The following is an 18,838-nucleotide window of genomic DNA, read 5'->3' on the forward strand; positions in this document are numbered from 1 at the left end:
ACTCAATGGTGGGACGAGGTACTGGTAGAGACAAAATCTTTGCTGGCAGGATTTGAACCTGCGCGGGGGGACCCCAATGGATTTCGAGTCCATCGCCTTAACCTCTCGGCCACAACAACCCGGTACATTTAGCAGAAAACTGACTATTTGGAAAAAATAATAATTGACTGAGCGCTAGAATAGCGAATTAGAAAGAGCACATTTGTGGAACACACTTGATTAGGTAAACATCTAAAGTCTACTTCCTAAACGACACATGGTTTCTCCTTTCCATTGTTGATTCTTCGTCTCCAAATTTAAACTTTCCCATGAATTGTTTTAATCAACTGAAATGTGAGCATAATATCTAATGGAGATGCTGGGGATTGAACCCAGGACCTCATACATGCAAAGCATGCGCTCTACCACTAAGCTACATCCCCTGTAAAAACTACAGAATTTACTTTTTTTTGGTGATATATATGTATGTGTATTTATTTATATATTTATTTACTTACTATAGAAGAATTATGAGGAGAAAAGAATAAATAGAGGCCTTCCCAAAGCAAAAACTTACTACGACAGTCTGAAATCGATCTTGTGAGTCTCGTTATACCACATTAAACAGATTCTTGTTGTCTTGAGTTTGCAAGTAGAACAGAACACGTTGACCTAGGTAGAATACCATATCACTCAATGGTGGGACGAGGTAGTGGTAGAGACAAAATCGTTGCTGGCAGGATTCGAACCTGCGCGGGGGGACCCCAATGGATTTCGAGTCCATCGCCTTAACCTCTCGGCCACAACAACCCGGTACATTTAGCAGAAAATTGACTATTTGTTAAAAATAATAATTGACTAAGCGGTAGAATAGAGAATTAGAAAGAGCACATTTGTGGAACACACTTGATTGGGTAAACATCTAAAGTCTACTTCCTAAACGACACATGGTTTCTCCTTTCCCTTGTTGATTCTTCGTCTCGAAATTTTAACTTTCCCATGAATTGTTTTAATCAACTGAAATGTGAGCATAATATCTAATGGAGATGCTGGGGATTGAACCCAGGACCTCATACATGCAAAGCATGCGCTCTACCACTGAGCTACATCCCCTGTAAAAACTACAGAATTTACTTTTTTTTGGTGATATATGTATATTTGTTTATATATATGACTTTACTTTGTATGGAAAGAACTATGAGGAGAAATGAACAAATAGAGACCTCCCCAAAGGCAAAACTTACTATGAGAGTCTGAAATCGATCTTGTGAGTCTTATTGTACCACTTTAAATAGAAAGTCGTTGCTGGCAGGATTCGAAGATGCACTTGTAGAAGAAAAATGACTATTCAGCAAAATCAAGAATTGACTAAGCGCTAAAATAGAGAGTTAGAAAGGGAACATTTCTGGAACACACATGATTAGGTAAAAATGTAAACTATACGTCATAGACTAAACTTGGTGCCTTCATTTCCTTGTTTTGTTCTCGCCTCGAAAAGGGAATTTTCCCATGAATCGCCATAATCAACTTTGAAAGGTGAGCATAAAATCTAATGGAGATGCTGGGGATTGAACCCAGGACCTCATACATGCAAAGCATGCGCTCTACCACTGAGCTACATCCCCTGTAAAAACTACAGAATTTACTTTTTTTTGTGATATATATGTATGTATATTTATTTATATATTTATTTACTTACAATAGAAGAACTATGAGGAGAGAAGAATAAATAGAGATCTTCCCAAAGCAAAAACCTACTATGACAGTCTGAAATCGATCTTGTGAGTCTGGTTATACCACATTAAACAGATTCTTGTTGTCTTGAGTTTGCAAGTAGAACAGAACACGTTGACCTAGGTAGAATACCATATCACTCAATGGTGGGACGAGGTAGTGGTAGAGACAAAATCGTTGCTGGCAGGATTCGAACCTGCGCGGGGGGACCCCAATGGATTTCGAGTCCATCGCCTTAACCTCTCGGCCACAACAACCCGGTACATTTAGCAGAAAATTGACTATTTGTTAAAAATAATAATTGACTAAGCGGTAGAATAGAGAATTAGAAAGAGCACATTTGTGGAACACACTTGATTGGGTAAACATCTAAAGTCTACTTCCTAAACGACACATGGTTTCTCCTTTCCCTTGTTGATTCTTCGTCTCGAAATTTTAACTTTCCCATGAATTGTTTTAATCAACTGAAATGTGAGCATAATATCTAATGGAGATGCTGGGGATTGAACCCAGGACCTCATACATGCAAAGCATGCGCTCTACCACTGAGCTACATCCCCTGTAAAAACTACAGAATTTACTTTTTTTTGGTGATATATGTATATTTGTTTATATATATGACTTTACTTTGTATGGAAAGAACTATGAGGAGAAATGAACAAATAGAGACCTCCCCGAAGGCAAAACTTACTATGAGAGTCTGAAATCGATCTTGTGAGTCTTATTGTACCACTTTAAATAGAAAGTCGTTGCTGGCAGGATTCGAAGATGCACTTGTAGAAGAAAAATGACTATTCAGCAAAATCAAGAATTGACTAAGCGCTAGAATAGAGAGTTAGAAAGGGCACATTTCTGGAACACACATGATTAGGTAAAAATGTAAACTATACGTCATAGACTAAACTTGGTGCCTTCATTTCCTTGTTTTGTTCTAGCCTCGAAAAGGGAATTTTCCCATGAATCGCCATAATCAACTCTGAAAGGTGAGCATAAAATCTAATGGAGATGCTGGGGATTGAACCCAGGACCTCATACATGCAAAGCATGCGCTCTACCACTGAGCTACATCCCCTGTAAAAACTACAGAATTTATTTTTTTTTGTGATATATATGTATGTATATTTATTTATATATTTATTTACTTACAATAGAAGAACTATGAGGAGAGAAGAATAAACAGAGATCTTCCCAAAGCAAAAACCTACTATGACAGTCTGAAATCGATCTTGTGAGTCTCGTTATACCACATTAAACAGATTCTTGTTGTCTTGAGTTTGCAAGTAGAACAGAACACGTTGACCTAGGTAGAATACCATATCACTCAATGGTGGGACGAGGTAGTGGTAGAGACAAAATCGTTGCTGGCAGGATTCGAACCTGCGCGGGGGGACCCCAATGGATTTCGAGTCCATCGCCTTAACCTTTCGGCCACAACAACCCGGTACATTTAGCAGAAAATTGACTATTTAGAAAAAATAATAATTGACTAAGCGGTAGAATAGAGAATTAGAAAGAGCACATTTGTGGAACACACTTGATTGGGTAAACATCTAAAGTCTACTTCCTAAACGACACATGGTTTCTCCTTTCCCTTGTTGATTCTTCGTCTCGAAATTTTAACTTTCCCATGAATTGTTTTAATCAACTGAAATGTGAGCATAATATCTAATGGAGATGCTGGGGATTGAACCCAGGACCTCATACATGCAAAGCATGCGCTCTACCACTGAGCTACATCCCCTGTAAAAACTACAGAATTTACTTTTTTTTGGTGATATATGTATATTTGTTTATATATATGACTTTACTTTGTATGGAAAGAACTATGAGGAGAAATGAACAAATAGAGACCTCCCCAAAGGCAAAACTTACTATGAGAGTCTGAAATCAATCTTGTGAGTCTTATTGTACCACTTTAAATAGAAAGTCGTTGCTGGCAGGATTCGAAGATGCACTTGTAGAAGAAAAATGACTATTCAGCAAAATCAAGAATTGACTAAGCGCTAGAATAGAGAGTTAGAAAGGGCACATTTCTGGAACACACATGATTAGGTAAAAATGTAAACTATACGTCATAGACTAAACTTGGTGCCTTCATTTCCTTGTTTTGTTCTCGCCTCGAAAAGGGAATTTTCCCATGAATCGCCATAATCAACTCTGAAAGGTGAGCATAAAATCTAATGGAGATGCTGGGGATTGAACCCAGGACCTCATACATGCAAAGCATGCGCTCTACCACTGAGCTACATCCCCTGTAAAAACTACAGAATTTATTTTTTTTTGTGATATATATGTATGTATATTTATTTATATATTTATTTACTTACAATAGAAGAACTATGAGGAGAGAAGAATAAACAGAGATCTTCCCAAAGCAAAAACCTACTATGACAGTCTGAAATCGATCTTGTGAGTCTCGTTATACCACATTAAACAGATTCTTGTTGTCTTGAGTTTGCAAGTAGAACAGAACACGTTGACCTAGGTAGAATACCATATCACTCAATGGTGGGACGAGGTAGTGGTAGAGACAAAATCGTTGCTGGCAGGATTCGAACCTGCGCGGGGGGACCCCAATGGATTTCGAGTCCATCGCCTTAACCTCTCGGCCACAACAACCCGGGACATTTAGCAGAAAATTGACTATTTGGAAAAAATAATAATTGACTAAGCGGTAGAATAGAGAATTAGAAAGAGCACATTTGTGGAACACACTTGATTGGGTAAACATCTAAAGTCTACTTCCTAAACGACACATGGTTTCTCCTTTCCCTTGTTGATTCTTCGTCTCGAAATTTTAACTTTCCCATGAATTGTTTTAATCAACTGAAATGTGAGCATAATATCTAATGGAGATGCTGGGGATTGAACCCAGGACCTCATACATGCAAAGCATGCGCTCTACCACTGAGCTACATCCCCTGTAAAAACTACAGAATTTACTTTTTTTTGGTGATATATGTATATTTGTTTATATATATGACTTTACTTTGTATGGAAAGAACTATGAGGAGAAATGAACAAATAGAGACCTCCCCAAAGGCAAAACTTACTATGAGAGTCTGAAATCGATCTTGTGAGTCTTATTGTACCACTTTAAATAGAAGGTCGTTGCTGGCAGGATTCGAAGATGCACTTGTAGAAGAAAAATTACTATTCAGCAAAATCAAGAATTGACTAAGCGCTAGAATAGAGAGTTAGAAAGGGCACATTTCTGGAACACACATGATTAGGTAAAAATGTAAACTATACGTCATAGACTAAACTTGGTGCCTTCATTTCCTTGTTTTGTTCTCGCCTCGAAAAGGGAATTTTCCCATGAATCGCCATAATCAACTTTGAAAGGTGAGCATAAAATCTAATGGAGATGCTGGGGATTGAACCCAGGACCTCATACATGCAAAGCATGCGCTCTACCACTGAGCTACATCCCCTGTAAAAACTACAGAATTTACTTTTTTTTGGTGATATATGTATATTTGTTTATATATATGACTTTACTTTGTATGGAAAGAACTATGAGGAGAAATGAACAAATAGAGACCTCCCCAAAGGCAAAACTTACTATGAGAGTCTGAAATCGATCTTGTGAGTCTTATTGTACCACTTTAAATAGAAAGTCGTTGCTGGCAGGATTCGAAGATGCACTTGTAGAAGAAAAATGACTATTCAGCAAAATCAAGAATTGACTAAGCGCTAGAATAGAGAGTTAGAAAGGGAACATTTCTGGAACACACATGATTAGGTAAAAATGTAAACTATACGTCATAGACTAAACTTGGTGCCTTCATTTCCTTGTTTTGTTCTCGCCTCGAAAAGGGAATTTTCCCATGAATCGCCATAATCAACTTTGAAAGGTGAGCATAAAATCTAATGGAGATGCTGGGGATTGAACCCAGGACCTCATACATGCAAAGCATGCGCTCTACCACTGAGCTACATCCCCTGTAAAAACTACAGAATTTACTTTTTTTTGTGATATATATGTATGTATATTTATTTATATATTTATTTACTTACAATAGAAGAACTATGAGGAGAGAAGAATAAATAGAGATCTTCCCAAAGCAAAAACCTACTATGACAGTCTGAAATCGATCTTGTGAGTCTGGTTATACCACATTAAACAGATTCTTGTTGTCTTGAGTTTGCAAGTAGAACAGAACACGTTGACCTAGGTAGAATACCATATCACTCAATGGTGGGACGAGGTAGTGGTAGAGACAAAATCGTTGCTGGCAGGATTCGAACCTGCGCGGGGGGACCCCAATGGATTTCGAGTCCATCGCCTTAACCTCTCGGCCACAACAACCCGGTACATTTAGCAGAAAATTGACTATTTGGAAAAAATAATAATTGACTAAGCGGTAGAATAGAGAATTAGAAAGAGCACATTTGTGGAACACACTTGATTGGGTAAACATCTAAAGTCTACTTCCTAAACGACACATGGTTTCTCCTTTCCCTTGTTGATTCTTCGTCTCGAAATTTTAACTTTCCCATGAATTGTTTTAATCAACTGAAATGTGAGCATAATATCTAATGGAGATGCTGGGGATTGAACCCAGGACCTCGTACATGCAAAGCATGCGCTCTACCACTGAGCTACATCCCCTGTAAAAACTACAGAATTTACTTTTTTTTGGTGATATATATGTATGTATATTTATTTATATATATATTTACTTACTATAGAAGAATTATGAGGAGAAAAGAATAAATAGAGACCTTCCCAAAGCAAAAACTTACTACGACAGTCTGAAATCGATCTTTTGAGTCGCATTATACCACATTAAACAGATTCTTTGTTGTTTTGAGTTTGCAAGTAGAACAGAACACGTTGACCTAGGTAGAAAACCATATCACTCAATGGTGGGACGAGATAGTGGTAAAAATGAATTCGTTGCTGGCAGGATTCGAACCTGCGCGGGGGAACCCCAATGGATTTCAAGTCCATCGCCTTAACCTCTCGGCCACAACAACACCAGACTTTTAGCAGAAAATTGACTATTTGGAAAAAATAATAATTGACTAAGCGCTAGAATAGAGAATTAGAAAGAGCACATTTGTGGAACACACTTGATTGGGTAAACATCTAAACTCTACTTACTAAACAACACATGGTTTCTCCTTTCCCTTGTTGGTTCTTCGTCTCAAAATTTAAACTTTCTAATGAATTGTTTTCATCAACTGAAATGTGAGCATAATATGTAATGGAGATGCTGGGGATTGAACCCAGGACCTCATACATGCGAAGCATGCGCTCTACCACTGAGCTACATCCCCTGTCAAACTAGAGAATTTACTTTTTTTTTGGTGATATATATGTATGTATATTTATTTATATATTTATTTACTTACTATACAAGAACTATGAGGAGAAAAGAATAAATAGAGACCTTCCCAAAGCCAAAACTTACAATGACAGTCTGAAATAGATCTTGTGAGTCGCATTATACCACATTAAACAGATTCTTTGTTGTTTTGAGTTTGCAAGTAGAACAGAACACGTTGACCTAGGTAGAATAGCATATCACTCAATGGTGGGACGAGATAGTGGTAAAAATGAATTCGTTGCTGGCAGGATTCGAACCTGCGCGGGGGAACTCCAATGGATTTCAAGTCCATCGCCTTAACCTCTCGGCCACAACACAAGGGACTTTTAGCAGAAAATTGACTATTTGGAAAAAATAATAATTGACTAAGCGCTAGAATAGAGAATTAGAAAGAGCACATTTGTGGAACACACTTGATTGGGTAAACATCTAAACTCTACTTACTAAACAACACATGGTTTCTCCATTCCCTTGTTGGTTCTTCGTCTCGAATTTTAAACTTTCCCATGAATTGTTTTAATCAACTGAAATGTGAGCATAATATCTAATGGAGATGCTGGGGATTAAACCCAGGACCTCATACATGCGAAGCATGCGCTCTACCACTGAGCTACATCCCCTGTAAAAACTAGAGAATTTACTTTTTTTTGGTGATATAAATGTATGTATATTTATTTATATATTTATTTACTTACTATAGAAGAACTATGAGGAGAAAAGAATAAATAGAGACCTTCCCATAGCATACTATGACAGTCTGAAATCGATCTTGTGAGTCGCATTATACCACATTAAACAGATTCTTGTTGTTTTGAGTTTGCAAGTAGAACAGAACACGTTGACCTAGGCAGAATACCATATCACTCAATGGTGGGACGAGATAGTGGTAAAAATGAATTCGTTGCTGGCAGGATTCGAACCTGCGCGGGGGAACTCCAATGGATTTCAAGTCCATCGCCTTAACCTCTCGGCCACAACAACACGGGACTTTTAGCAGAAAATTGACTATTTGGAAAAAATAATAATTGACTAAGCGCTAGATTAGAGAATTAGAAAGAGCACATTTGTGGAACACACTTGATTGGGTAAACATCTAAACTCTACTTACTAAACAACACATGGTTTTTCCATTCCCTTGTTGGTTCTTCGTCTCAAAATTTAAACTTTCTAATGAATTGTTTTCATCAACTGAAATGTGAGCATAATATCTAATGGAGATGCTGGTGATTGAACACAGGACCTCATACATGCGAAGCATGCGCTCTACCACTGAGCTACATCCCCTGTCAAACTAGAGAATTTACTTTTTTTTTGGTGATATATATGTATGTATATTTATTTATATATTTATTTACTTACTATACAAGAACTATGAGGAGAAAAGAATAAATAGAGACCTTCCCATAGCATACTATGACAGTCTGAAATCGATCTTGTGAGTCGCATTATACCACATTAAACAGATTCTTGTTGTTTTGAGTTTGCAAGTAGAACAGAACACGTTGACCTAGGCAGAATACCATATCACTCAATGGTGGGACGAGATAGTGGTAAAAATGAATTCGTTGCTGGCAGGATTCGAACCTGCGCAGGGGAACTCCAATGGATTTCAAGTCCATCGCCTTAACCTCTCGGCCACAACGACACGGGACTTTTAGCAGAAAATTGACTATTTTGAAAAAATAATAATTGACTAAGCGCTAGAATAGAGAATTAGAAAGAGCACATTTGTGGAACACACTTGATTGGGTAAACATCTAAACTCTACTTACTAAACAACACATGGTTTTTCCATTCCCTTGTTGGTTCTTCGTCTCAAAATTTAAACTTTCTAATGAATTGTTTTCATCAACTGAAATGTGAGCATAATATCTAATGGAGATGCTGGGGATTGAACCCAGGACCTCATACATGCAAAGCATGCGCTCTACCACTGAGCTACATCCCCTGTAAAAACTACAGAATTTACTTTTTTTTGGTGATATATGTATATTTGTTTATATATATGACTTTACTTTGTATGGAAAGAACTATGAGGAGAAATGAACAAATAGAGACCTCCCCAAAGGCAAAACTTACTATGAGAGTCTGAAATCGATCTTGTGAGTCTTATTGTACCACTTTAAATAGAAGGTCGTTGCTGGCAGGATTCGAAGATGCACTTGTAGAAGAAAAATTACTATTCAGCAAAATCAAGAATTGACTAAGCGCTAGAATAGAGAGTTAGAAAGGGCACATTTCTGGAACACACATGATTAGGTAAAAATGTAAACTATACGTCATAGACTAAACTTGGTGCCTTCATTTCCTTGTTTTGTTCTCGCCTCGAAAAGGGAATTTTCCCATGAATCGCCATAATCAACTTTGAAAGGTGAGCATAAAATCTAATGGAGATGCTGGGGATTGAACCCAGGACCTCATACATGCAAAGCATGCGCTCTACCACTGAGCTACATCCCCTGTAAAAACTACAGAATTTACTTTTTTTTGTGATATATATGTATGTATATTTATTTATATATTTATTTACTTACAATAGAAGAACTATGAGGAGAGAAGAATAAATAGAGATCTTCCCAAAGCAAAAACCTACTATGACAGTCTGAAATCGATCTTGTGAGTCTGGTTATACCACATTAAACAGATTCTTGTTGTCTTGAGTTTGCAAGTAGAACAGAACACGTTGACCTAGGTAGAATACCATATCACTCAATGGTGGGACGAGGTAGTGGTAGAGACAAAATCGTTGCTGGCAGGATTCGAACCTGCGCGGGGGGACCCCAATGGATTTCGAGTCCATCGCCTTAACCTCTCGGCCACAACAACCCGGTACATTTAGCAGAAAATTGACTATTTGGAAAAAATAATAATTGACTAAGCGGTAGAATAGAGAATTAGAAAGAGCACATTTGTGGAACACACTTGATTGGGTAAACATCTAAAGTCTACTTCCTAAACGACACATGGTTTCTCCTTTCCCTTGTTGATTCTTCGTCTCGAAATTTTAACTTTCCCATGAATTGTTTTAATCAACTGAAATGTGAGCATAATATCTAATGGAGATGCTGGGGATTGAACCCAGGACCTCATACATGCAAAGCATGCGCTCTACCACTGAGCTACATCCCCTGTAAAAACTACAGAATTTACTTTTTTTTGGTGATATATGTATATTTGTTTATATATATGACTTTACTTTGTATGGAAAGAACTATGAGGAGAAATGAACAAATAGAGACCTCCCCAAAGGCAAAACTTACTATGAGAGTCTGAAATCGATCTTGTGAGTCTTATTGTACCACTTTAAATAGAAAGTCGTTGCTGGCAGGATTCGAAGATGCACTTGTAGAAGAAAAATGACTATTCAGCAAAATCAAGAATTGACTAAGCGCTAGAATAGAGAGTTAGAAAGGGAACATTTCTGGAACACACATGATTAGGTAAAAATGTAAACTATACGTCATAGACTAAACTTGGTGCCTTCATTTCCTTGTTTTGTTCTCGCCTCGAAAAGGGAATTTTCCCATGAATCGCCATAATCAACTTTGAAAGGTGAGCATAAAATCTAATGGAGATGCTGGGGATTGAACCCAGGACCTCATACATGCAAAGCATGCGCTCTACCACTGAGCTACATCCCCTGTAAAAACTACAGAATTTACTTTTTTTTGTGATATATATGTATGTATATTTATTTATATATTTATTTACTTACAATAGAAGAACTATGAGGAGAGAAGAATAAATAGAGATCTTCCCAAAGCAAAAACCTACTATGACAGTCTGAAATCGATCTTGTGAGTCTGGTTATACCACATTAAACAGATTCTTGTTGTCTTGAGTTTGCAAGTAGAACAGAACACGTTGACCTAGGTAGAATACCATATCACTCAATGGTGGGACGAGGTAGTGGTAGAGACAAAATCGTTGCTGGCAGGATTCGAACCTGCGCGGGGGGACCCCAATGGATTTCGAGTCCATCGCCTTAACCTCTCGGCCACAACAACCCGGTACATTTAGCAGAAAATTGACTATTTGGAAAAAATAATAATTGACTAAGCGGTAGAATAGAGAATTAGAAAGAGCACATTTGTGGAACACACTTGATTGGGTAAACATCTAAAGTCTACTTCCTAAACGACACATGGTTTCTCCTTTCCCTTGTTGATTCTTCGTCTCGAAATTTTAACTTTCCCATGAATTGTTTTAATCAACTGAAATGTGAGCATAATATCTAATGGAGATGCTGGGGATTGAACCCAGGACCTCATACATGCAAAGCATGCGCTCTACCACTGAGCTACATCCCCTGTAAAAACTACAGAATTTACTTTTTTTTGGTGATATATATGTATGTATATTTATTTATATATATATTTACTTACTATAGAAGAATTATGAGGAGAAAAGAATAAATAGAGACCTTCCCAAAGCAAAAACTTACTACGACAGTCTGAAATCGATCTTTTGAGTCGCATTATACCACATTAAACAGATTCTTTGTTGTTTTGAGTTTGCAAGTAGAACAGAACACGTTGACCTAGGTAGAAAACCATATCACTCAATGGTGGGACGAGATAGTGGTAAAAATGAATTCGTTGCTGGCAGGATTCGAACCTGCGCGGGGGAACCCCAATGGATTTCAAGTCCATCGCCTTAACCTCTCGGCCACAACAACACCAGACTTTTAGCAGAAAATTGACTATTTGGAAAAAATAATAATTGACTAAGCGCTAGAATAGAGAATTAGAAAGAGCACATTTGTGGAACACACTTGATTGGGTAAACATCTAAACTCTACTTACTAAACAACACATGGTTTCTCCTTTCCCTTGTTGGTTCTTCGTCTCAAAATTTAAACTTTCTAATGAATTGTTTTCATCAACTGAAATGTGAGCATAATATGTAATGGAGATGCTGGGGATTGAACCCAGGACCTCATACATGCGAAGCATGCGCTCTACCACTGAGCTACATCCCCTGTCAAACTAGAGAATTTACTTTTTTTTTGGTGATATATATGTATGTATATTTATTTATATATTTATTTACTTACTATACAAGAACTATGAGGAGAAAAGAATAAATAGAGACCTTCCCAAAGCCAAAACTTACAATGACAGTCTGAAATAGATCTTGTGAGTCGCATTATACCACATTAAACAGATTCTTTGTTGTTTTGAGTTTGCAAGTAGAACAGAACACGTTGACCTAGGTAGAATAGCATATCACTCAATGGTGGGACGAGATAGTGGTAAAAATGAATTCGTTGCTGGCAGGATTCGAACCTGCGCGGGGGAACTCCAATGGATTTCAAGTCCATCGCCTTAACCTCTCGGCCACAACACAAGGGACTTTTAGCAGAAAATTGACTATTTGGAAAAAATAATAATTGACTAAGCGCTAGAATAGAGAATTAGAAAGAGCACATTTGTGGAACACACTTGATTGGGTAAACATCTAAACTCTACTTACTAAACAACACATGGTTTCTCCATTCCCTTGTTGGTTCTTCGTCTCGAATTTTAAACTTTCCCATGAATTGTTTTAATCAACTGAAATGTGAGCATAATATCTAATGGAGATGCTGGGGATTAAACCCAGGACCTCATACATGCGAAGCATGCGCTCTACCACTGAGCTACATCCCCTGTAAAAACTAGAGAATTTACTTTTTTTTGGTGATATAAATGTATGTATATTTATTTATATATTTATTTACTTACTATAGAAGAACTATGAGGAGAAAAGAATAAATAGAGACCTTCCCATAGCATACTATGACAGTCTGAAATCGATCTTGTGAGTCGCATTATACCACATTAAACAGATTCTTGTTGTTTTGAGTTTGCAAGTAGAACAGAACACGTTGACCTAGGCAGAATACCATATCACTCAATGGTGGGACGAGATAGTGGTAAAAATGAATTCGTTGCTGGCAGGATTCGAACCTGCGCGGGGGAACTCCAATGGATTTCAAGTCCATCGCCTTAACCTCTCGGCCACAACAACACGGGACTTTTAGCAGAAAATTGACTATTTGGAAAAAATAATAATTGACTAAGCGCTAGATTAGAGAATTAGAAAGAGCACATTTGTGGAACACACTTGATTGGGTAAACATCTAAACTCTACTTACTAAACAACACATGGTTTCTCCTTTCCCTTGTTGGTTCTTCGTCTCAAAATTTAAACTTTCTAATGAATTGTTTTCATCAACTGAAATGTGAGCATAATATGTAATGGAGATGCTGGGGATTGAACCCAGGACCTCATACATGCGAAGCATGCGCTCTACCACTGAGCTACATCCCCTGTCAAACTAGAGAATTTACTTTTTTTTTGGTGATATATATGTATGTATATTTATTTATATATTTATTTACTTACTATACAAGAACTATGAGGAGAAAAGAATAAATAGAGACCTTCCCAAAGCCAAAACTTACTATGACAGTCTGAAATCGATCTTTTGAGTCGCATTATACCACATTAAACAGATTCTTTGTTGTTTTGAGTTTGCAAGTAGAACAGAACACGTTGACCTAGGTAGAAAACCATATCACTCAATGGTGGGACGAGATAGTGGTAAAAATGAATTCGTTGCTGGCAGGATTTGAACCTGCGCGGGGGAACCCCAATGGATTTCAAGTCCATCGCCTTAACCTCTCGGCCACAACAACACCAGACTTTTAGCAGAAAATTGACTATTTGGAAAAAATAATAATTGACTAAGCGCTAGAATAGAGAATTAGAAAGAGCACATTTGTGGAACACACTTGATTGGGTAAACATCTAAACTCTACTTACTAAACAACACATGGTTTCTCCATTCCCTTGTTGGTTCTTCGTCTCAAAATTTAAACTTTCTAATGAATTGTTTTCATCAACTGAAATGTGAGCATAATATCTAATGGAGATGCTGGTGATTGAACCCAGGACCTCATACATGCGAAGCATGCGCTCTACCACTGAGCTACATCCCTTGTCAAACTAGAGAATTTACTTTTTTTTTGGTGATATATATGTATGTATATTTATTTATATATTTATTTACTTACTATACAAGAACTATGAGGAGAAAAGAATAAATAGAGACCTTCCCATAGCATACTATGACAGTCTGAAATCGATCTTGTGAGTCGCATTATACCACATTAAACAGATTCTTGTTGTTTTGAGTTTGCAAGTAGAACAGAACACGTTGACCTAGGCAGAATACCATATCACTCAATGGTGGGACGAGATAGTGGTAAAAATGATTTCGTTGCTGGCAGGATTCGAACCTGCGCAGGGGAACTCCAATGGATTTCAAGTCCATCGCCTTAACCTCTCGGCCACAACAACACGGGACTTTTAGCAGAAAATTGACTATTTGGAAAAAATAATAATTGACTAAGCGCTAGAATAGAGAATTAGAAAGAGCACATTTGTGGAACACACTTGATTGGGTAAACATCTAAACTCTACTTACTAAACAACACATGGTTTTTCCATTCCCTTGTTGGTTCTTCGTCTCAAAATTTAAACTTTCTAATGAATTGTTTTCATCAACTGAAATGTGAGCATAATATCTAATGGAGATGCTGGGGATTGAACCCAGGACCTCATACATGCGAAGCATGCGCTCTACCACTGAGCTACATCCCCTGTAAAAACTAGAGAATTTACTTTTTTTTGGTGATATATATGTATGTATATTTATTTATATATTTATTTACTTACTATACAAGAACTATGAGGAGAAAAGAATAAATAGAGACCTTCCCAAAGCCAAAACTTACTATGACAGTCTGAAATCGATCTTTTGAGTCGCATTATACCACATTAAACAGATTCTTTGTTGTTTTGAGTTTGCAAGTAGAACAGAACACGTTGACCTAGGTAGAAAACCATATCACTCAATGGTGGGACGAGATAGTGGTAAAAATGAATTCGTTGCTGGCAGGATTCGAACCTGCGCGGGGGAACCCCAATGGATTTCAAGTCCATCGCCTTAACCTCTCGGCCACAACAACACCAGACTTTTAGCAGAAAATTGACTATTTGGAAAAAATAATAATTGACTAAGCGCTAGAATAGAGAATTAGAAAGAGCACATTTGTGGAACACACTTGATTGGGTAAACATCTAAACTCTACTTACTAAACAACACATGGTTTCTCCTTTCCCTTGTTGGTTCTTCGTCTCAAAATTTAAACTTTCTAATGAATTGTTTTCATCAACTGAAATGTGAGCATAATATGTAATGGAGATGCTGGGGATTGAACCCAGGACCTCATACATGCGAAGCATGCGCTCTACCACTGAGCTACATCCCCTGTCAAACTAGAGAAATTACTTTTTTTTTGGTGATATATATGTATGTATATTTATTTATATATTTATTTACTTACTATACAAGAACTATGAGGAGAAAAGAATAAATAGAGACCTTCCCAAAGCCAAAACTTACTATGACAGTCTGAAATCGATCTTTTGAGTCGCATTATACCACATTAAACAGATTCTTTGTTGTTTTGAGTTTGCAAGTAGAACAGAACACGTTGACCTAGGTAGAAAACCATATCACTCAATGGTGGGACGAGATAGTGGTAAAAATGAATTCGTTGCTGGCAGGATTTGAACCTGCGCGGGGGAACCCCAATGGATTTCAAGTCCATCGCCTTAACCTCTCGGCCACAACAACACCAGACTTTTAGCAGAAAATTGACTATTTGGAAAAAATAATAATTGACTAAGCGCTAGAATAGAGAATTAGAAAGAGCACATTTGTGGAACACACTTGATTGGGTAAACATCTAAACTCTACTTACTAAACAACACATGGTTTCTCCATTCCCTTGTTGGTTCTTCGTCTCAAAATTTAAACTTTCTAATGAATTGTTTTCATCAACTGAAATGTGAGCATAATATCTAATGGAGATGCTGGTGATTGAACCCAGGACCTCATACATGCGAAGCATGCGCTCTACCACTGAGCTACATCCCCTGTCAAACTAGAGAATTTACTTTTTTTTTGGTGATATATATGTATGTATATTTATTTATATATTTATTTACTTACTATACAAGAACTATGAGGAGAAAAGAATAAATAGAGACCTTCCCATAGCATACTATGACAGTCTGAAATCGATCTTGTGAGTCGCATTATACCACATTAAACAGATTCTTGTTGTTTTGAGTTTGCAAGTAGAACAGAACACGTTGACCTAGGCAGAATACCATATCACTCAATGGTGGGACGAGATAGTGGTAAAAATGAATTCGTTGCTGGCAGGATTCGAACCTGCGCAGGGGAACTCCAATGGATTTCAAGTCCATCGCCTTAACCTCTCGGCCACAACAACACGGGACTTTTAGCAGAAAATTGACTATTTGGAAAAAATAATAATTGACTAAGCGCTAGAATAGAGAATTAGAAAGAGCACATTTGTGGAACACACTTGATTGGGTAAACATCTAAACTCTACTTACTAAACAACACATGGTTTTTCCATTCCCTTGTTGGTTCTTCGTCTCAAAATTTAAACTTTCTAATGAATTGTTTTCATCAACTGAAATGTGAGCATAATATCTAATGGAGATGCTGGGGATTGAACCCAGGACCTCATACATGCGAAGCATGCGCTCTACCACTGAGCTACATCCCCTGTAAAAACTAGAGAATTTACTTTTTTTTGGTGATATATATGTATGTATATTTATTTATATATTTATTTACTTACTATACAAGAACTATGAGGAGAAAAGAATAAATAGAGACCTTCCCAAAGCCAAAACTTACTATGACAGTCTGAAATCGATCTTTTGAGTCGCATTATACCACATTAAACAGATTCTTTGTTGTTTTGAGTTTGCAAGTAGAACAGAACACGTTGACCTAGGTAGAAAACCATATCACTCAATGGTGGGACGAGATAGTGGTAAAAATGAATTCGTTGCTGGCAGGATTCGAACCTGCGCGGGGGAACCCCAATGGATTTCAAGTCCATCGCCTTAACCTCTCGGCCACAACAACACCAGACTTTTAGCAGAAAATTGACTATTTGGAAAAAATAATAATTGACTAAGCGCTAGAATAGAGAATTAGAAAGAGCACATTTGTGGAACACACTTGATTGGGTAAACATCTAAACTCTACTTACTAAACAACACATGGTTTCTCCTTTCCCTTGTTGGTTCTTCGTCTCAAAATTTAAACTTTCTAATGAATTGTTTTCATCAACTGAAATGTGAGCATAATATGTAATGGAGATGCTGGGGATTGAACCCAGGACCTCATACATGCGAAGCATGCGCTCTACCACTGAGCTACATCCCCTGTCAAACTAGAGAATTTACTTTTTTTTTGGTGATATATATGTATGTATATTTATTTATATATTTATTTACTTACTATACAAGAACTATGAGGAGAAAAGAATAAATAGAGACCTTCCCAAAGCCAAAACTTACTATGACAGTCTGAAATCGATCTTTTGAGTCGCATTATACCACATTAAACAGATTCTTTGTTGTTTTGAGTTTGCAAGTAGAACAGAACACGTTGACCTAGGTAGAAAACCATATCACTCAATGGTGGGACGAGATAGTGGTAAAAATGAATTCGTTGCTGGCAGGATTTGAACCTGCGCGGGGGAACCCCAATGGATTTCAAGTCCATCGCCTTAACCTCTCGGCCACAACAACACCAGACTTTTAGCAGAAAATTGACTATTTGGAAAAAATAATAATTGACTAAGCGCTAGAATAGAGAATTAGAAAGAGCACATTTGTGGAACACACTTGATTGGGTAAACATCTAAACTCTACTTACTAAACAACACATGGTTTCTCCTTTCCCTTGTTGGTTCTTCGTCTCGAAATTTTAACTTTCCCATGAATTGTTTTAATCAACTGAAATGTGAGCATAATATCTAATGGAGATGCTGGGGATTGAACCCAGGACCTCATACATGCGAAGCATGCGCTCTACCACTGAGCTACATCCCCTGTAAAAACTAGAGAATTTACTTTTTTTTGGTGATATATATGTATGTATATTTATTTATATATTTATTTACTTACTATAGAAGAACTATGAGGAGAAAAGAATAAATAGAGACCTTCCCATAGCCTACTATGACAGTCTGAAATCGATCTTGTGAGTCGCATTATACCACATTAAACAGATCCTTGTTGTTTTGAGTTTGCAAGTAGAACAGAACACGTTGACCTAGGCAGAATACCATATCACTCAATGGTGGGACGAGATAGTGGTAAAAATGAATTCGTTGCTGGCAGGATTTGCAAGTAGAACAGAACACGTTGACCTAGGCAGAATACCATATCACTCAATGGTGGGATGAGATAGTGGTAAAAATGAATTCGTTGCTGGCAGGATTTGAACCTGCGCGGGGGAACCCCAATGGATTTCAAGTCCATCGCCTTAACCTCTCGGCCACAACAACACGGGACTTTTAGCAGAAAATTGACTATTTGGAAAAAATAATAATTGACTAAGCGCTAGAATAGAGAATTAGAAAGAGCACATTTGTGGAACACACTTGAATGGGTAAACATCTTATCTCTACTTACTAAACAACACATGGATTCTCCATTCCCTTGTTGGTTCTTCGTCTCGAAATTTAAACTTTCCCATGAATTGTTTTAATCAACTGAAATGTGAGCATAATATCTAATGGAGATGCTGGGGATTGAACCCAGGACCTCATACATGCGAAGCATGCGCTCTACCACTGAGCTACATCCCCTGTAAAAACTAGAGAATTTACTTTTTTTTG

At 37.4% G+C, this 18,838-nt stretch overlaps 53 non-coding genes across 53 annotated transcripts; all 53 read right to left on the minus strand.

The window, feature by feature from the left end:
- Window positions 1–37: 37 nt before the first annotated feature.
- trnas-cga (transfer RNA serine (anticodon CGA)) lies at window positions 38–119 on the minus strand. Its single transcript has one exon. It is a non-coding gene; the product is annotated as a tRNA-Ser (tRNA).
- Window positions 120–350: 231 nt separating this feature from the next.
- Window positions 351–422, minus strand: trnaa-ugc (transfer RNA alanine (anticodon UGC)). Its single transcript has one exon. It is a non-coding gene; the product is annotated as a tRNA-Ala (tRNA).
- Window positions 423–707: 285 nt separating this feature from the next.
- On the minus strand, window positions 708–789 carry trnas-cga (transfer RNA serine (anticodon CGA)). The gene has a single exon. It is a non-coding gene; the product is annotated as a tRNA-Ser (tRNA).
- A 231-nt stretch (window positions 790–1,020) lies between these two features.
- Window positions 1,021–1,092, minus strand: trnaa-ugc (transfer RNA alanine (anticodon UGC)). Its single transcript has one exon. It is a non-coding gene; the product is annotated as a tRNA-Ala (tRNA).
- Window positions 1,093–1,532: 440 nt separating this feature from the next.
- On the minus strand, window positions 1,533–1,604 carry trnaa-ugc (transfer RNA alanine (anticodon UGC)). The gene has a single exon. It is a non-coding gene; the product is annotated as a tRNA-Ala (tRNA).
- Window positions 1,605–1,888: 284 nt separating this feature from the next.
- Window positions 1,889–1,970, minus strand: trnas-cga (transfer RNA serine (anticodon CGA)). Its single transcript has one exon. It is a non-coding gene; the product is annotated as a tRNA-Ser (tRNA).
- A 231-nt stretch (window positions 1,971–2,201) lies between these two features.
- On the minus strand, window positions 2,202–2,273 carry trnaa-ugc (transfer RNA alanine (anticodon UGC)). Its single transcript has one exon. It is a non-coding gene; the product is annotated as a tRNA-Ala (tRNA).
- Window positions 2,274–2,713: 440 nt separating this feature from the next.
- trnaa-ugc (transfer RNA alanine (anticodon UGC)) lies at window positions 2,714–2,785 on the minus strand. The gene has a single exon. It is a non-coding gene; the product is annotated as a tRNA-Ala (tRNA).
- A 284-nt stretch (window positions 2,786–3,069) lies between these two features.
- On the minus strand, window positions 3,070–3,151 carry trnas-cga (transfer RNA serine (anticodon CGA)). Its single transcript has one exon. It is a non-coding gene; the product is annotated as a tRNA-Ser (tRNA).
- Window positions 3,152–3,382: 231 nt separating this feature from the next.
- On the minus strand, window positions 3,383–3,454 carry trnaa-ugc (transfer RNA alanine (anticodon UGC)). The gene has a single exon. It is a non-coding gene; the product is annotated as a tRNA-Ala (tRNA).
- Window positions 3,455–3,894: 440 nt separating this feature from the next.
- On the minus strand, window positions 3,895–3,966 carry trnaa-ugc (transfer RNA alanine (anticodon UGC)). Its single transcript has one exon. It is a non-coding gene; the product is annotated as a tRNA-Ala (tRNA).
- Window positions 3,967–4,250: 284 nt separating this feature from the next.
- trnas-cga (transfer RNA serine (anticodon CGA)) lies at window positions 4,251–4,332 on the minus strand. The gene has a single exon. It is a non-coding gene; the product is annotated as a tRNA-Ser (tRNA).
- Window positions 4,333–4,563: 231 nt separating this feature from the next.
- Window positions 4,564–4,635, minus strand: trnaa-ugc (transfer RNA alanine (anticodon UGC)). The gene has a single exon. It is a non-coding gene; the product is annotated as a tRNA-Ala (tRNA).
- A 440-nt stretch (window positions 4,636–5,075) lies between these two features.
- Window positions 5,076–5,147, minus strand: trnaa-ugc (transfer RNA alanine (anticodon UGC)). The gene has a single exon. It is a non-coding gene; the product is annotated as a tRNA-Ala (tRNA).
- A 440-nt stretch (window positions 5,148–5,587) lies between these two features.
- Window positions 5,588–5,659, minus strand: trnaa-ugc (transfer RNA alanine (anticodon UGC)). The gene has a single exon. It is a non-coding gene; the product is annotated as a tRNA-Ala (tRNA).
- Window positions 5,660–5,943: 284 nt separating this feature from the next.
- Window positions 5,944–6,025, minus strand: trnas-cga (transfer RNA serine (anticodon CGA)). Its single transcript has one exon. It is a non-coding gene; the product is annotated as a tRNA-Ser (tRNA).
- A 231-nt stretch (window positions 6,026–6,256) lies between these two features.
- On the minus strand, window positions 6,257–6,328 carry trnaa-ugc (transfer RNA alanine (anticodon UGC)). Its single transcript has one exon. It is a non-coding gene; the product is annotated as a tRNA-Ala (tRNA).
- A 286-nt stretch (window positions 6,329–6,614) lies between these two features.
- trnas-uga (transfer RNA serine (anticodon UGA)) lies at window positions 6,615–6,696 on the minus strand. Its single transcript has one exon. It is a non-coding gene; the product is annotated as a tRNA-Ser (tRNA).
- Window positions 6,697–6,927: 231 nt separating this feature from the next.
- trnaa-cgc (transfer RNA alanine (anticodon CGC)) lies at window positions 6,928–6,999 on the minus strand. Its single transcript has one exon. It is a non-coding gene; the product is annotated as a tRNA-Ala (tRNA).
- A 286-nt stretch (window positions 7,000–7,285) lies between these two features.
- trnas-uga (transfer RNA serine (anticodon UGA)) lies at window positions 7,286–7,364 on the minus strand. Its single transcript has one exon. It is a non-coding gene; the product is annotated as a tRNA-Ser (tRNA).
- Window positions 7,365–7,597: 233 nt separating this feature from the next.
- Window positions 7,598–7,669, minus strand: trnaa-cgc (transfer RNA alanine (anticodon CGC)). Its single transcript has one exon. It is a non-coding gene; the product is annotated as a tRNA-Ala (tRNA).
- Window positions 7,670–7,948: 279 nt separating this feature from the next.
- Window positions 7,949–8,030, minus strand: trnas-uga (transfer RNA serine (anticodon UGA)). The gene has a single exon. It is a non-coding gene; the product is annotated as a tRNA-Ser (tRNA).
- Window positions 8,031–8,261: 231 nt separating this feature from the next.
- Window positions 8,262–8,333, minus strand: trnaa-cgc (transfer RNA alanine (anticodon CGC)). The gene has a single exon. It is a non-coding gene; the product is annotated as a tRNA-Ala (tRNA).
- A 279-nt stretch (window positions 8,334–8,612) lies between these two features.
- Window positions 8,613–8,694, minus strand: trnas-uga (transfer RNA serine (anticodon UGA)). The gene has a single exon. It is a non-coding gene; the product is annotated as a tRNA-Ser (tRNA).
- Window positions 8,695–8,925: 231 nt separating this feature from the next.
- On the minus strand, window positions 8,926–8,997 carry trnaa-ugc (transfer RNA alanine (anticodon UGC)). The gene has a single exon. It is a non-coding gene; the product is annotated as a tRNA-Ala (tRNA).
- Window positions 8,998–9,437: 440 nt separating this feature from the next.
- trnaa-ugc (transfer RNA alanine (anticodon UGC)) lies at window positions 9,438–9,509 on the minus strand. Its single transcript has one exon. It is a non-coding gene; the product is annotated as a tRNA-Ala (tRNA).
- A 284-nt stretch (window positions 9,510–9,793) lies between these two features.
- trnas-cga (transfer RNA serine (anticodon CGA)) lies at window positions 9,794–9,875 on the minus strand. Its single transcript has one exon. It is a non-coding gene; the product is annotated as a tRNA-Ser (tRNA).
- A 231-nt stretch (window positions 9,876–10,106) lies between these two features.
- Window positions 10,107–10,178, minus strand: trnaa-ugc (transfer RNA alanine (anticodon UGC)). Its single transcript has one exon. It is a non-coding gene; the product is annotated as a tRNA-Ala (tRNA).
- Window positions 10,179–10,618: 440 nt separating this feature from the next.
- trnaa-ugc (transfer RNA alanine (anticodon UGC)) lies at window positions 10,619–10,690 on the minus strand. The gene has a single exon. It is a non-coding gene; the product is annotated as a tRNA-Ala (tRNA).
- Window positions 10,691–10,974: 284 nt separating this feature from the next.
- trnas-cga (transfer RNA serine (anticodon CGA)) lies at window positions 10,975–11,056 on the minus strand. Its single transcript has one exon. It is a non-coding gene; the product is annotated as a tRNA-Ser (tRNA).
- Window positions 11,057–11,287: 231 nt separating this feature from the next.
- trnaa-ugc (transfer RNA alanine (anticodon UGC)) lies at window positions 11,288–11,359 on the minus strand. Its single transcript has one exon. It is a non-coding gene; the product is annotated as a tRNA-Ala (tRNA).
- Window positions 11,360–11,645: 286 nt separating this feature from the next.
- On the minus strand, window positions 11,646–11,727 carry trnas-uga (transfer RNA serine (anticodon UGA)). The gene has a single exon. It is a non-coding gene; the product is annotated as a tRNA-Ser (tRNA).
- Window positions 11,728–11,958: 231 nt separating this feature from the next.
- On the minus strand, window positions 11,959–12,030 carry trnaa-cgc (transfer RNA alanine (anticodon CGC)). The gene has a single exon. It is a non-coding gene; the product is annotated as a tRNA-Ala (tRNA).
- A 286-nt stretch (window positions 12,031–12,316) lies between these two features.
- Window positions 12,317–12,395, minus strand: trnas-uga (transfer RNA serine (anticodon UGA)). Its single transcript has one exon. It is a non-coding gene; the product is annotated as a tRNA-Ser (tRNA).
- Window positions 12,396–12,628: 233 nt separating this feature from the next.
- On the minus strand, window positions 12,629–12,700 carry trnaa-cgc (transfer RNA alanine (anticodon CGC)). Its single transcript has one exon. It is a non-coding gene; the product is annotated as a tRNA-Ala (tRNA).
- A 279-nt stretch (window positions 12,701–12,979) lies between these two features.
- trnas-uga (transfer RNA serine (anticodon UGA)) lies at window positions 12,980–13,061 on the minus strand. Its single transcript has one exon. It is a non-coding gene; the product is annotated as a tRNA-Ser (tRNA).
- Window positions 13,062–13,292: 231 nt separating this feature from the next.
- Window positions 13,293–13,364, minus strand: trnaa-cgc (transfer RNA alanine (anticodon CGC)). Its single transcript has one exon. It is a non-coding gene; the product is annotated as a tRNA-Ala (tRNA).
- A 286-nt stretch (window positions 13,365–13,650) lies between these two features.
- Window positions 13,651–13,732, minus strand: trnas-uga (transfer RNA serine (anticodon UGA)). Its single transcript has one exon. It is a non-coding gene; the product is annotated as a tRNA-Ser (tRNA).
- A 231-nt stretch (window positions 13,733–13,963) lies between these two features.
- On the minus strand, window positions 13,964–14,035 carry trnaa-cgc (transfer RNA alanine (anticodon CGC)). Its single transcript has one exon. It is a non-coding gene; the product is annotated as a tRNA-Ala (tRNA).
- A 279-nt stretch (window positions 14,036–14,314) lies between these two features.
- trnas-uga (transfer RNA serine (anticodon UGA)) lies at window positions 14,315–14,396 on the minus strand. Its single transcript has one exon. It is a non-coding gene; the product is annotated as a tRNA-Ser (tRNA).
- A 231-nt stretch (window positions 14,397–14,627) lies between these two features.
- trnaa-cgc (transfer RNA alanine (anticodon CGC)) lies at window positions 14,628–14,699 on the minus strand. The gene has a single exon. It is a non-coding gene; the product is annotated as a tRNA-Ala (tRNA).
- Window positions 14,700–14,985: 286 nt separating this feature from the next.
- trnas-uga (transfer RNA serine (anticodon UGA)) lies at window positions 14,986–15,067 on the minus strand. The gene has a single exon. It is a non-coding gene; the product is annotated as a tRNA-Ser (tRNA).
- Window positions 15,068–15,298: 231 nt separating this feature from the next.
- Window positions 15,299–15,370, minus strand: trnaa-cgc (transfer RNA alanine (anticodon CGC)). Its single transcript has one exon. It is a non-coding gene; the product is annotated as a tRNA-Ala (tRNA).
- Window positions 15,371–15,656: 286 nt separating this feature from the next.
- Window positions 15,657–15,738, minus strand: trnas-uga (transfer RNA serine (anticodon UGA)). The gene has a single exon. It is a non-coding gene; the product is annotated as a tRNA-Ser (tRNA).
- A 231-nt stretch (window positions 15,739–15,969) lies between these two features.
- Window positions 15,970–16,041, minus strand: trnaa-cgc (transfer RNA alanine (anticodon CGC)). Its single transcript has one exon. It is a non-coding gene; the product is annotated as a tRNA-Ala (tRNA).
- A 279-nt stretch (window positions 16,042–16,320) lies between these two features.
- Window positions 16,321–16,402, minus strand: trnas-uga (transfer RNA serine (anticodon UGA)). Its single transcript has one exon. It is a non-coding gene; the product is annotated as a tRNA-Ser (tRNA).
- A 231-nt stretch (window positions 16,403–16,633) lies between these two features.
- On the minus strand, window positions 16,634–16,705 carry trnaa-cgc (transfer RNA alanine (anticodon CGC)). Its single transcript has one exon. It is a non-coding gene; the product is annotated as a tRNA-Ala (tRNA).
- Window positions 16,706–16,991: 286 nt separating this feature from the next.
- On the minus strand, window positions 16,992–17,073 carry trnas-uga (transfer RNA serine (anticodon UGA)). The gene has a single exon. It is a non-coding gene; the product is annotated as a tRNA-Ser (tRNA).
- Window positions 17,074–17,304: 231 nt separating this feature from the next.
- trnaa-cgc (transfer RNA alanine (anticodon CGC)) lies at window positions 17,305–17,376 on the minus strand. Its single transcript has one exon. It is a non-coding gene; the product is annotated as a tRNA-Ala (tRNA).
- A 286-nt stretch (window positions 17,377–17,662) lies between these two features.
- trnas-uga (transfer RNA serine (anticodon UGA)) lies at window positions 17,663–17,744 on the minus strand. Its single transcript has one exon. It is a non-coding gene; the product is annotated as a tRNA-Ser (tRNA).
- A 231-nt stretch (window positions 17,745–17,975) lies between these two features.
- On the minus strand, window positions 17,976–18,047 carry trnaa-cgc (transfer RNA alanine (anticodon CGC)). The gene has a single exon. It is a non-coding gene; the product is annotated as a tRNA-Ala (tRNA).
- A 376-nt stretch (window positions 18,048–18,423) lies between these two features.
- Window positions 18,424–18,505, minus strand: trnas-uga (transfer RNA serine (anticodon UGA)). The gene has a single exon. It is a non-coding gene; the product is annotated as a tRNA-Ser (tRNA).
- A 231-nt stretch (window positions 18,506–18,736) lies between these two features.
- On the minus strand, window positions 18,737–18,808 carry trnaa-cgc (transfer RNA alanine (anticodon CGC)). The gene has a single exon. It is a non-coding gene; the product is annotated as a tRNA-Ala (tRNA).
- Between the last annotated feature and the right edge of the window lie 30 nt (window positions 18,809–18,838).

The sequence above is a fragment of the Pungitius pungitius genome, chromosome 21, assembly GCF_949316345.1.
Source record: "Pungitius pungitius chromosome 21, fPunPun2.1, whole genome shotgun sequence".
Taxonomy (NCBI): domain Eukaryota; kingdom Metazoa; phylum Chordata; class Actinopteri; order Perciformes; family Gasterosteidae; genus Pungitius; species Pungitius pungitius.